At 37.7% G+C, this 12,440-nt stretch overlaps 1 long non-coding RNA gene across 1 annotated transcript; it reads right to left on the bottom strand.

Annotated features, from left to right (window-relative positions):
- Positions 1-6,788: 6,788 nt before the first annotated feature.
- LOC139438815 (uncharacterized) lies at positions 6,789-9,027 on the bottom strand. The gene is made up of 2 exons (XR_011648541.1): positions 8,831-9,027; positions 6,789-7,664 (listed from the first exon to the last, which is right to left on the bottom strand). It is a non-coding gene; the product is annotated as an uncharacterized lncRNA (long non-coding RNA).
- Between the last annotated feature and the right edge of the window lie 3,413 nt (positions 9,028-12,440).

The raw sequence follows: 12,440 nt of genomic DNA, 5'->3' as shown, positions 1-12,440 counted from the left end.
GGATCAACTGCTGGGAAGAAAAGGGATGGTTGGAAAGAGAAACAACACTGGGTGAATTCTGCTGTCTGCAGAAGGAATGGGAGGTGAGAAAGGTTGAAAAGAGAACTCCACAGTAAAAACAACTGTCCTGTGCACTGGGATTGAGGCTATGGAAATAGAGGGCAGAAAGAAAATGAGAGAGGGTGCTCTAAGAGGATTTCAAAGGGAAAGGCCTTGAGATCTCCACATGGAGAATCTCACTGGAGTGGAGACCACAGAGTCAAGCAGTGGAGAAGAAAGAGCATAGACAGTAACACACTCAAGGAGTATGACTGGAAACATCACACTCAAGGAGTATGACCCAGGCATTGACTGGGGAGAAAAGAGTTGGAAAGAGAGTTGAAAGAGACTCTGAAATGAAAGGGAAGTTCCATCTATTTTGGAAAAGTGATAATCACTACCTAGGCAACAATAATCAGGAAAAGTCATCAATGATTCTTTATTGGAGGGGTACTTTGTTTAAAGCACTCTATTAGAGGAACGGATATTTGAAATATGCCTCAAAGGACAGGGATGATTTTGGTAGGTAAAGAGGGAAGTACTAAGCTTTCCTAGGTAAAGCAAGCATCCTGAGCAACAGCCCAGAACCAGGAAACTGCATTCCAGGAATACAGAGAAAACAAGTTCTAATGGACAAAAGAAAGAACAGATGAGAGAAGAGGGAGCCTGAAGGAGGCGATCTGCAGCACCAGGAAGTTTAAATATTGTCATCCATCCAGTGGTGAACCATTAAATATCACGGAAAGGAAGACACAGAAGTCATGTGGATATTGAGAAAATCTATTCACCAATATATTAAAAAGTTGTTTTGGTGTTATGGAGAAAGATAAATTTTATTTAGGTTTTAAAAAGTCATTTTTTCCCCCTCTCCTCTCATGCCACCACCATTCTTTTTATGGTTCTTGCTTTAAAGTCCTGGGAAAAGGTAGACTTCTGCAAGCTTTTTGGACTTGAGCTACTGCCATGCTCAGTATTTCCCTTTATCTTTGATGGGTCTCAGTTGCATTCACAAAGGAATGGTGACAGAGTTAATTAGAGGAAAAGTTAATTAGAATCTAGATCTCCTAAAACTTCCCCCTACCTTCAGCAATTCCTCAAGTTCCTAAAAGTGCTGCTTAGAGGAAAAGATTTGCAGTGAGGCAGAACTTCGTGGCTGTGAAAGTAATTCAGAGATGATTACAGAAAGACGTGATTTGTAAGTACAGGAAAACTTTTCTGTACATTTACAATGGTTTGCCATTTAGGGGGTGTCTGTAGGTGTTAGGGACAGAAGGGCCAGGTTGCTGCATCAGAACTGACTCTTCATCTCTCTCAGTGAAAGAGACCCAATCACTTTAGATAAGGAGAAAAGTAAAAGAGAGGTAGTTCTACAAAACTGGATGAGGAAACAAGGATACATAAATTTTCTTGCCCTCCACCAAGCCCAAATTCATTAGCCACCTGTGCTGTTAATTTAACCCATGTTCTAATCTTTAACCCAAAGTTCTATTCAGAGAAGTCTCTTCTGGGAACACATTGGCATTTGGAGCACAAAGACTAGTGAGCTGAGACTGAAAAATATGCAAGACCAGTTTTTTTTTTTCCCCTTGACTTTTCTTTCCAAATATGTGTAGGAAAATATGGTCACATGTACCATCCTCCGAAGAGTTCTTTCTTTTGCACTTGGGCAATAAATTGCTGCCACTTTTAAGAGAATGCAAGATTTACCCCCAGGCATTCATTTTGTTATATCCTAGAGCCAAAATTTTTATCAGGGATATGGAGACGGAAAAAGAATTGCTATAGAATAAAAACATATATGGGGAGAGGGGAAATCTGGTGAATATGGAAATTTCACGAAATGAAAGCAGGCAGAGTTTTGACTGAATCTTCACTTCAAACTTACAACTGGTGGTCTCTGACCTGCAGTTACTCCATCTCAAAAAGGAGAGTAATATATCTGCTTCTAATAGTTGTGGGGACAAAATAACAAGAGATATGGAAAGTTTAGCCAGTGCTCTGCACATAATACGTATTCTATGAAAAAGAGTTGTGATGGCAGGATCTTAGAAGGTCATCAGAAAGCTTTCTCAGAACAAGTTTGCTGTTGGGGTGTTTGGAGTGGAGAGAATAGAGCTTGCCACAATAACCAGCTTCTTGATAGCTAGAATCTTTTGACTGCCACTCCCTGAAGTGAACTTTTGTCCTGGCACCCAACAAAATGAATCACTGTGCACCAAGATAAGTGCAAATCCAGCATCTATTATTGGTATCTTTCTTAATGTCTTCAACACCATCAAAAAACTGGACCAACCAGCCAATTGGAGACCATTCAGCACTAAACAAACATTTGGAATGGGACCAAGCCTTTTGCAAAATTACAATCTGCTTAAAATAGATGGTCTCAGAGGTCAGTTACAAATTGTCCCATTGGATGTCCAAGTCTGTTTATTTCTATCCAAAGGCAATTTGGGGGCAAGTAACTCAGACAGCTGCTTGGAGCATCATGAACTAAGTGCAGGTCCTGCTATTCCTTGAATAAGATGTGCAGTGCCACTGCTTCTATTTTAAAAGGGCCTCCATCTACACTTTTCAAGAGAAGGCAAGGGCCATCAAACAAGTGTGCAGGGCTTACAAGGACATTTAGGGGAGAAAATAGACAAAAGGGGGTAGGGAGCCGGCCTGCTCACACTTCTTACCAGGAGTCCTATTATGTGGTCTATAATGGCTCTTAACCCTAACAAAGTGATTTCCTATTTTTTCCATAGAACAAGAAAAAGCAAACAAAAGCAGCAAAAACCTATTGAAAAGTTAAGCATATATTCTAAAAAATCAAATGGTTTTTACAAAGTCCCATTTAGAGTAAAGTAAACAAGAAGATATGACCTAAATATTTCCCTTCAATAAATGCACATATTGAAAAGCAAGAGTGTTTATGTCAAAACTTTCTTGTGTTTCCAATAAACAACAAAATATTTTGAAAATAGTTTTAGATGGTAGATAGCTCTCTCTTTTCCTTTCTAACAAAATAATAATAACAGTAACAGATACGCTTTTGCAGAAAAATGTGATTTTTTAAAATTGCCAACAACAGAATTTCCAGACATTGAAAAGACTAGTAAACTGGCTATTGAAATACATGGGGGAAATCATTCCTATCTTGTGTTCTGTTTAAAGTCATTCGAAAATTCTCCATTGATTCATGGTAAAATAAATAAATAAATAAAAAGGAAGGATAAAAGATCTAGCTCTAGCAAGTAAGAATTTTTCAAGTATTTTTAGAATTTTTTATTTCACCAAAGAAAATTGTAAATTCTTCTGTGAAAGCCTGCCCTGACCACTCCAATTTGCACTGATTTTCTATATTACTGAACGTTTAGAAAACATACAGTTAGTCCACTGCATTCAGGAGCTAATCATACACAGCTTTGTATTTTGGGCCAACTGTTATACATGTGTTTGTTTTGTTTCCCCAACTAGACTGCAAGCTTTCTGAGGACAAGGACCACACATATTTACTCTGTATCTTTCAGGCACTTGCCCAGTGCTGGGTAACACAGAAAGCTTTCAGTAAATACTGAATGAAAAATATTTTTGATTACTATAGTTTGAAGTGGAGTATCTTTAATATGAGAGGGAACTTTAATTAGTATTAAATTCAATATGTGGGTATATTAGAATCACCTGGGCACTTTTTAAACATTCTTATTGTCCACCCCAGTACAATTAAATCAGGAAATCTGACTATGAGTCCCAAGCATTGGAATTTTTAAAGTTAATAACTTGTAAGACCCTGAGGCAAACACAGAATCAGCCAAAGGCAATTGGAAAATTCTAAACAGCTAATGTCACCAACCTCTGAAATTTTGACATAAATAAACTATTAAGATTAACCTAAAATAAGACAAAAATATTCAAATAATTTGGTCACAGAATCTCTTTGCACAGTGCCTAAGCCACTATCAGATTTTTACAATCTACTTTCTACACCAATGAAGAACAGAACACATTTATTTTGATACTTATTTGTTCCAGTCATCATGCTAGATGCTTGTGGTAAAACAGAAAGACAAGACTTTGCCATCAAGAAGCTTACAAATCTGGGGTATAAGGCAGACAAGGCAGGTAACAGTAAATAAATAAGTTAGACACTGTTTACACCTCAATTGATCATACGACAGCTGATTTAGTTACACTGATTCCTGAGATTATACGCAGTGATCTTGATTAGATCTGGGTATATCCCAAGCTTTCTCCAATGACTTACTTACCAACTATCCTCTAAGATGGGGTTATTTTTGTAGATAGCTAGGTTCGTCTGTTGTGTGCTGATGCTGATTAGTTTTGCTTTTAAAAGAGAGTTCTATTCCTGAGTTCTAGGGGACAAAATAGTATATACAAAGTAGCTTCATGCATAAAATAGAGTATATTAATACTACATGTTCCAGCAAATGAAGTAACTGGAACTAGACATATCCTTCTTATGTACCAAAAAAAAAAAAAAAAAAACTAGAAAAAAACAGCTTCCCAGAAAGTGGACATCAGGTAAATAAAGGATGGTGACCCCTCAGATATAGGAAATATAGTTGGTGCCCCAACTTACTCCCTAGAGGAAGAGTCCAGGCCATGGCTCAGAGAGGGGTAATCCAGACAGCTAGGCAGTCTATCAATTGAGGAAATGGAGCTGTGGTCCTGGGAAGCCAACACTGACTAAAGGTCACAAAGCAGAGGAAGCACAGAGAAAAAACTTCAGATATTTGCAGAGGAACCTCCTCAAGTATTCATCTGAGCACTGCTGAGGAAATGAGTGTGAGGAAACAGTGCCTGGAACTCACACAGGAGCAGTCATAGTGCCTGGTCCCCAAAGCCAGAATGTAAAATCTTGTAAATCATGGTTTATCGATTAGAGCAAAGGTTAACACACTGTGGTCCACGGGTCAAATCAGGCCTGCTGCCTTTTTCTGGAAATAAAGTTTTATTGGAACACAGCCACCCACATTTCTTTACACATTTTCTATGGCTGTCTTTGTTGTAGTAATGTTCAGTTCACCACTTTGGGACTTTGCTTTCTCAAGGCTTGAAATCTGAGAACGTGCGAGACTCTCAGTTCTCTTTATGATTTGCAACCCAGCCTCTAGTTTCTTGAGGTGCCAAAGAGCCAATCAAATGGGCTCTTCTGTGCCTGGGACACCTCTCTGTCCTGCTGCTTACCCCTTCCATTGCACTTAACAAGGCGCTTCTGTGCCCAGAGAGCTCTCTCAGACTCTTCTTCCCTGCCTCCAGTCTTCATAGCCCACCCTAAACATTTGGCAAAGCTTGTGGGAGAGAGAAACAGACTTTCTCTATGCCTGGGACTTCTCAGAATTCCAATCCATTATGCACCCCGTATACTCCTGTTAAAAGTTCATTAAAAGTTTGTCTGGGTTTTCCTTACCCCAATCTATATTAGATTCCACTCCTGCTACTGCTCCTCCACCAGGAATGAAAGCAGCTGTGGGTCTCCCTCTGCTCTGTTAGGAAGGGCCCGTCTTTCCTGGAATTCGATTCATTTAGGTTTCTTAGAATTCTCAAATCCTTGGTAGGTTAATTTATGACTTTGTAGATGACCCAACTTGTTCCCATTGTTAGGATGAGAGCAACGATCTCTTGGGACATTCTCCATGCTAACTGGAAGCCAACAACTCCAAGGAACTAACAGCTGAGAATGGGTAATACAATCTGTCCATTTGTTACAAAAATAATTAGGGTGGCAGAAGCAACATACATAAGGCACTTGCAGTCATTCAGACTTTAAATTAAACATATAGGACCTTAAACCCCAGATTTATGAAACTTGATACTAAGCTAATAAATTATTTGCATAAATCCAATGTTTTCTCTTTTGGAGGAATTGGCCAAATAAAATTACAGTTGGTAAGACCTTACAGATCCCCTAATCCAAAGGTTTTCACACATAGTCCAAAGAGCCCTATACCTAGGGCTCTTCTATAAAAGTATACCTTAAAAGTATCTCTATAAAAGTGTGTTGAGAGTTGCCACTGTGAAAGTCCAGTCTGCTTTGGGTCTCTTTTCTCATACATAATAATTCTGTTGTAATCAGTTTTCAATATTAGTTTCTGAGTCAGATATAATTTAAAATTTCTGATTTTTTCGAAACTGTGAAAATTACAAATCTCCCTCTCTCTCACCACAAACATACATACATACACACACACACACACATATTTCTCTTTGAAGAAACTGAAGCCCAGAGATGTAAAGTGACTCCCCTAAGGTCACACAGCTAGCTAATAGCAGAAAAGGTACTAGAACCCCTCACAATCCTGTAAACCTTCTCCACATGCTCTTTCTCATTCCTAATTACTCTTCCTTTCCTAGACTATTGTAAATCTCTACCACCCTAGTTTCAACGTGGAACAATGGATGAGCAGGTTTGTTGGATTGATGAATAATTCCTAGGACTTCAGAGACTCATGTGACATCACTTGGACCCAGGTGAAATGGTAATCACCAGTGTATAAATGATTTGGACACTGTAATTTCCCCCTGTGATTTAGGTTGCTTTTTTCCGCTGATTTATTTAGAATGTGCTCTGCTACCTCTCCCAACCTTGCTATATTTTGAGCACCAATAAACGTCAAACAGATTAGACAGGCCCATTACTCGATAGGCACGCTTCTAAAAATGGTACAAAGGTGAAATCCCAGCCTTTGAGATGATTGGAGTATTTACTGGATGTTAGGAAAACATCTGCTTCAAAAATTCAGAGGTTCAAGAGTTGATGTAATGTTTTATTAGTTTACACCACCACTGGTCCCTGTACAGAAAATATTAAGCCATCATAGAGTGAATGAGTTTTGAGTACTTATTATATACAATGGGCTTTACAGAGATTGGCCCTCTAATAGCCACTTAGAGTGAATACATTTTGCTTTTATCAAAAGAGAAGAGAACAGAGCTCACTTTTATAGCTGTGCTCAAAGATAAACATGGGTAGCAAGAAGTGTTTTTTTCTTTCCTACTACCACTTAGGTTTGGGCATACAGCATCCTTACTCTGATATAACGTTACCTTAGTCCCAAGGAGTAGACACAAGGTGGCAACAACTCGGTAGAATGAATTTTGAATGTTTAGTTCAAACATTCAACCATTTATGAACCACCAATTGTGGAGCCAAGCACTATCTCATTTAATCTTAATAAGAATCTTGAGGTATCAGTACAATTATTCTTATTTTACAAATGATGCAACTGGGCCTTGGAAAGGTTAAGTAACTTCCTCAAGATCACACAGATAACAAATGGCAAAGCTGGGATTCTAGCCCAGTTAGTTTAATTCCAAAGTTCTTTCTTCTCACCCCTATTGTCATCCGTTGTGCAGAAAACAACTAGTTTAAGGTTGCAATAACCACAGTAAACAGAAGAGTTGTTCTGGTCCATTCATACCCTCAAGAAGTGTCTAATCCCCTTCAAGGGACCTTCCAGAATAGCATTGTTGGTGGGTGTACACCACAGACGAGACTCATGCTTCAACAGTCTCCTTTTCAAGATTTAATTACACCTTCAGCGTTTTCTTTGCAATGTCATTCACTCCCCATAGCTAATGGAATAATTGGTTGGGACTTTGCAGTGTTGGAATCCATGGGCCTGAAGAGGATAAAACATAAATATGAGCTGGGACTTGATAGGAACCAAATAGTATTTCCTGTTTATGATGTTAAATTCACCACGTAGTCTTACATAAATACATAGATGTGCAGAAGTGCACTTGCACACATTTACATACACCAAAAAAAAAAAAAAATAGGTGGAGAGAGGGATTGCTTTCTTCTTTTTGCTTTGCATTTCTGAGGAAATTGCGGTTGGAGTCATCATTTATTAATCACAAAATTTGGTGCTATATCTTTAGAGTAGAAAAGTAGCACTTGCTTTTTATATGCGTATTCTGCTAATTGGTAGGTTTTGACTCTAAACTAAACTGTAACGGGAAGGGAGCATACTAAACCGATTGCCCTACTTAGGCAGCTCCTGGCAGGAATGTTGAGATGGATTAACATGCATAACAGAAGGCGTATGTGACCCTGGGAGACAGTAGAACCTGAAATAGCCTTAATATCCTGTCAACTTTCATTACCAGACCCTACTGAACAAGAAAAGCCTATTTAACAATCTGTCCAGGAAGGAAAAATCCCTACTTTTTTTTTTCAACCAGAATTTTTCATCCCTTTTTTTTTTTTTTAAATCCTAGGGATATTTTCTTCCACTTCACTTCTCGCAGAACATCACTGCACTAGACCAAGTTATATGGTGTGCTGATGTTACCAAATTTCCCAGCATGTATGCTGCTCTACCAACTTTGCTTCTACCAACATGCCCTCAAATATCTAGAATGCCAGGTATATATATTAGACAACTGTCAGTCTGGGGTCTAGCCATGTGTTTGGACAGGTGAAAAAAAACACCTCTATTCTGACACTTTTCAGGGTTCAGACCTAGGAAGGTGTTAGAAGCAAGAAAGAGGGGGGAGAATGAGTCAAGCTGATGAGTCAAGTTAGATAAACACCTGGGCTTTCTCAGGAATACACAAATCCAGATGTCTTGTCAAGTTGTCAATTGCATTTGCTTAAAACATCCTGAGGTAACTTGGCATGCCAAGTGCTATATGCTCCTCAAGGGAGGTGTTTACAGGGAAATTCTAAAAATACCAGAGCACTAAAACAAACCAAAAATAATTTTACCAGCATTCTCAAGAAAGAGACAATTCTCTCAGTCTCAGGAAATGATTTTCCATCTTTCCAACTCAGATGTCATACCTTCAGTTTCTAAATTCCTTCCATTCACAAGACGTGATTCAATTCTGTATAATCAAAGGAGTTGACATCCTGTGTTTAGAAAATCACTAGGCAATAGATAGAGACCTGGATTCCACCAAGCAGAGCTGTATGGCCTTGGGCAAGTCACTTCTCTCATCTGAGAAAAGAGGAGGAAAGTATTCAAAGCCATGAGTTATTGTACGCTCTACCATCTTACCTTATGGAAATGGTTTCTGACACTGAATGGTTTCCAACGTATCTTATAGTGTTGATTCTCCATTCTATTTCTGGAGAGCTTAAGTTGATTTCACAAACTTTATTGAGAGATTCTGTGGGCTGGGTAGAGTACTACACACTGAAAGAATCATTAAAATAGATACGAGGATGAAATATGATAGGATTTTACAAAATTGTTTTATGAAAAACCAGGTCTCCAAGTTTCTTTTTCCATGAAATTCAGAAGAGTAGTTTAGTACCATATCAATGGGGCCAGTGCATTTTCCACCCTGTCATGTCATCCTAACAGGAATTTCATCTTACACCTTGAGAAATTTCTCAGCTCCTCCCAGTGTGATGTACTGTGGCTTCAGTTCTCTGAGCTCCCACTTCTTTCTCTATGAAATGGACTCAGTAAGTTAGATGCTTAATGGGAAATAACAATGAATTGAGTGTCAGGAAAATTGAATTTGAGTTCTGGCCTTGGCATGACTATTTGGACAATAATATCAGGCAATTCACCACTTTCTCTTCTGGGCCCCATTCCCCCGATATGAGGAATTTGGAGTAGGTGATTTAGCTTATTCCTAAAATTCTCTTACAGCTTTAAAGAAAGAGAGAGAGAGAGAGAAAGAAACTGAAAAAAGGTATCTGAACCTGTACTACCCAATACAGTGCCACTTGACACTTGTAGCTATCGAGCACTTGAAATGTGGTCAGTCAAAATTGAGATGTGCTGTACTTGTAAGATATACATCAGGGTTCAAAGTCAAAGTGTGAGAAAAGGGATGTAAAATAGCCCATTCATGATTTTTAATGCTGATTGCATAATGAAATGATAATATTTTGGATATATGGGGTTAAATAAAAATACATTTAGACTAATTTCACCTGTTTCTTTTTACTTTTATTTTCATGTGGTTTCTAGAAAATTTTAAATTACACATATGGTTCATATTTGCAGCTTGCTCTATAACTCTGGTGGACAGTGCTGGTCTAAATCCTCTCAATTACCCAGTTACTAAAAGACACTGGATTTTTTCGGTAGCATTAAGGAGGTCGCATTGTTCGTATTGTTCTGGTCTGTATTAAACTAAATTAATTAATTACTTAGAAAAGCAGGAGAGAAGCCTTTGTGGATTCATGGGATTCACCAAGTGTCCTTACCACCTGAAGCCACTAAGGCTTCTATTTCTCTCACTGCTCCAGGGCCTTTATTATGCAGATTTAAGACCAAGCCTGAGAACTGGCAAGGCTGGCGAGGTTTACATTAGAAAAAAAGCAGACAGCTAGCTGTTGACAAGAGAAAAACAAAAGCCACTGAAAGGGGAAGAGGGCTCCAGGAAAGAAAAGGGCTCCTGCAGCTCGGAGGTGAATAGTTTTGGGGAAGCTTGAAGTGCTATCAGTGGTCTGCCTTCTGAGAAAAATATGTTCTCCCTCCCTTCACCTTTTCTTCCTTCTTCCTCTTTCATTCTTTCCTTTTTATCTTGCAATTCTTTCTTTGCTAGGCACTGTCACATATGTATTTCATTTCATTGTAATAAGCCTGTGTGTTTGGTATCATTATCCTCATTTTGCAATTGAGAAAACTGGAAATTAGAGAAGTTATATAACTTGCCCGAGATTAAACCACTAGTAATTATGATGGAATCAGATCTGAATCCTTCTCTCCAAATTTCAACGGCTAGATTTTTTCCATGAAACCACATCATGTCTGCATTTCAGCTGTTGTCTCTTGATGGACTTATGGTATACTTCAAATTTAGCTAATTCTCTAGTTGCTCTGTGAAGACAGTTTGAAGATTATCCTACTTCACATTTTTAGACTGCTTCTTAAAGTATGACGGGGCTAATTTTCAAAAGTTCTCACTGCTAACTAAAGACTGTCCAAATATTAATCAGATTTAAGTACTTAGGCTAATAAAATAAGTAGGCCTGCGGCTTGTTTGACTAGCTTAGCCAAACCTGTGAAGAAACAAAATTAGCTGATACCCTGTCTGCCTTTCAGTAACAGATTTGGTGAAAAACACATTAAAATATTTTTACCAAAAGAATTAAAATTAACTTAGTCAATTACAAGAAATCCATTAATGTGTGAAACTAAACCCTTAGCATCAAGGTCACATATTTTCTGTAATTTAGTTTCAAGAGAAGTGGCAAACTATGTTTCTTTTTCACCTTCAAAAGCCACAGAAAAGAAGACAAATGAAATACATCCATCGTACTTATTTGAAATAAAGTTCCTCAGTGCTCCATCTATAATACCCCAACTGCCAGTGTTAATCCATCTCTAAATCCACGAGGCTTTCAATTCATACCCTGAGGAAAGCATAAGTTATGCATACTCTGTGCTAGTTGAAAACCCACACAGAAGCAGGGCATCTTAAGACTGGATTGGGAATTAGACTTCATACAAGTCCCCAAATTGTGGATTTAAACATACATAAGAGCTGCTTTTTTTTTTTTTATTTTAAGTAATAGTGAACACAGTTATCTACATCATTTTATTTATTATTTCATCTCAACCTACGTTTTTCCTCTGTGTCATAAAATCCTACAAAGAAAGAGGAGCTAGATATGAGCTGCCTTCACAAAACCTAAGATGTTGGGAGAAAATGTAAATATACCAAACATCGACACAAGCAGGGGGTAAAAATTGTTCTCCTTGACCAGCACATTTTGTTTGCAAAAGAATTCTTTCTGGGTTGATTTAAATAGAATTTCCTCCAGAGCACTTAATTGTAATTATATAACTGTAAATACGGATTGGAATAAAGGAGAATTATTGAAATGACTAATTTCTAATATATCAATCAGAAATTAAGAAAACACATTTATAAAATAATAAATCATAACTGAGAAGCATGAAGGTTTCATAAACATGGGTCTAACATAAAAGAAGGTATTTCTGTGTGTAAATATGCTTTCGGGAGTCCTGGAGATATAATATGTAGGTAGGTAAGTAGGCAGCTAGAGACAGATATTTTTTTATTTCTTTTTGAAATCAGGAAAAATATAATAAAGAAATATTTCCAACAAAGAAAAGTCATAAACAAACTCAACATAAAGTAAATTTAGGTTTACTTCGCTTTGTAGCAGATAAACTTAAAAGTTTTCATATGAATCATAATTATGTGAATTGAGTCTATTAAAGTGTAGTCATTTAAAGAAAACCTCTGGTGATTTCTTTATTAAAAACAACCAATCGCTTCCTCATTTATCTGCTGTAAATTCTTCATTCAACATATAATTTTTGAGCAACACCTATCTGCCTGGTTCTGAGTTTAACATATTAAACAAGCTGGAAATGGTCCTGCAGTCAAGGAGCATAGAATATACCTGTGGAGATGGACAAACTAGTGAACAATCTATTTCACTTAATAAGTACAAAATG

Source organism: Dasypus novemcinctus, chromosome 4, assembly GCF_030445035.2.
Source record: "Dasypus novemcinctus isolate mDasNov1 chromosome 4, mDasNov1.1.hap2, whole genome shotgun sequence".
NCBI lineage: Eukaryota > Metazoa > Chordata > Mammalia > Cingulata > Dasypodidae > Dasypus > Dasypus novemcinctus.
The sequence above is the reverse complement of the archived record's forward strand: the minus strand, read 5'-3'. Positions and strand labels throughout refer to the sequence as shown.